A 1,549-nucleotide genomic window follows, 5' to 3' on the forward strand; every position below is an offset into this window, starting at 1 on the left:
GGCTCAGGTCATGATCCTGGAGTCCTGGGATGGACACCTGCTCAGCAGGGGGTTGGCTTCTCCCTCCAACCCTCCAGCCCCCCATGCTGTCTCTCTCAAATAAATAAATAAAATCTTTTTTTTAAATTTAGAACTTCGTGTAAATAACTATGTAAACAACTAGGTTATTGAAAGAATTTTATTTTGTTTAAAGATTTTATTTGACAGAGGGAGAGTGTGCATGTGCACCAGCAGGGGGAGCTGCAGGGGGAGGGGAGAAGGGGAGAGAGAGAGAAGCAGGCTCCCTGTGGACCACAGAGACGCTGTGGGGCTCCGTCCCAGGATGCCGGGGTCATGACCTCAGTAGAAGGAAGCTGCTTAACCAATTGAACCACCCAGGCACCCCTGGTATTTAGAAACATTAAAAAAAAAATTAAAAAAAAAAAGATTTCACCTATTTATTTGACAGAGAGAGCCAAAGCGAGAGAGGGAATACAAGCTTGGGGAGTGGGAGAGGGAGAAGCAGGCCTGTTGCTGAGCAGGGAGCCTGAAGCGGGGCTCCATCCGAGAACCTTGGGATCATGACCTGAGCCGAAGGCAGACACTTAATGACTGAGCCACCCAGGCGCCCCTGGAAGCATTTTAAATAGTATTCATCTAATTCCTTTGTCTGAAGAGTGTGTTTGATGAAAGAAAAGCCTTTGATTGGTGGCATCCATGTCACTGCTGGGATGGAGATCAGAATGAAGACGTGCAAGTTGACAGCAAGTCAACAATTACTAGTCATAAAAAAGGTTTTAAGGAACTCTTTTGTATCAAGACTTTTTTATTAAGTAGGCTCTGAACCCAGTGTGAGGCTTGAACTCACAACCCTGAGATCAAGAGTCACATGCTCTACCGACTGAGCTAGCCAGGTGCCTCTGTACTAAGACTTTTAACTGATATTCAGAAAGTAAATGAAATCAAGGAAATTGAAATTTCATCAATATTAATTAATGCACTTAAGGTAAACCCTTTGATAAATTGTTTGGGGAGTCTGGGTATTTTTTTTTAATTTTTTTTCTCACTATCTAGGAGACTTTTTTTTTTTTAAAGATTTTATTTATTTATCTGACAGAGAGATCACAAGTAGGCAGAGAGGCAGGCAGAGAGAGAGAGGAGGAAGCAGGCTCCTTGTTAAGCAGAGAACCTGATGCGGGACTCCATCCCGGGACCCTGAGATCATGACCTGATCTGAAGGTAGAGGCTTAACCCACTGAGCCACCCAGGCACCCTGGGTATTTTTTTTTTTTTAAGATTTTATTTATTTATTTGAGAGAGAGCACAAGCAGGGGGCAGGGGCAGAGGAAGAAGCAGGCTCCCCACTGAGCAGGGAGCATGACTCATCAGGACTTGGTCCTGGGACTCCAGGATCATGACCTGAGCCAAAGGTAGTTAGTTGCTCAATGGACTGAGTCACCCAGACACCTAAATCTGGGGTTTAAATGATGACTGTATGACTTCTAGATTTTACTTATGTGATAAATAAACATGCAAACAGTTTAATTTATCTAAGTCTCTGGATTTGATT

At 43.6% G+C, this 1,549-nt stretch overlaps 1 non-coding gene across 1 annotated transcript; it reads right to left on the minus strand.

Moving 5' to 3' along the window:
* Window positions 1–822: 822 nt before the first annotated feature.
* TRNAK-CUU lies at window positions 823–895 on the minus strand. The gene has a single exon. It is a non-coding gene; the product is annotated as a tRNA-Lys (tRNA).
* Window positions 896–1,549: the final 654 nt, after the last annotated feature.

The sequence above is a fragment of the Enhydra lutris genome, unplaced genomic scaffold, assembly GCF_002288905.1.
Source record: "Enhydra lutris kenyoni isolate GAN:26980312 unplaced genomic scaffold, ASM228890v2 scaffoldscaffold9, whole genome shotgun sequence".
Taxonomy (NCBI): Eukaryota; Metazoa; Chordata; class Mammalia; order Carnivora; family Mustelidae; genus Enhydra; species Enhydra lutris.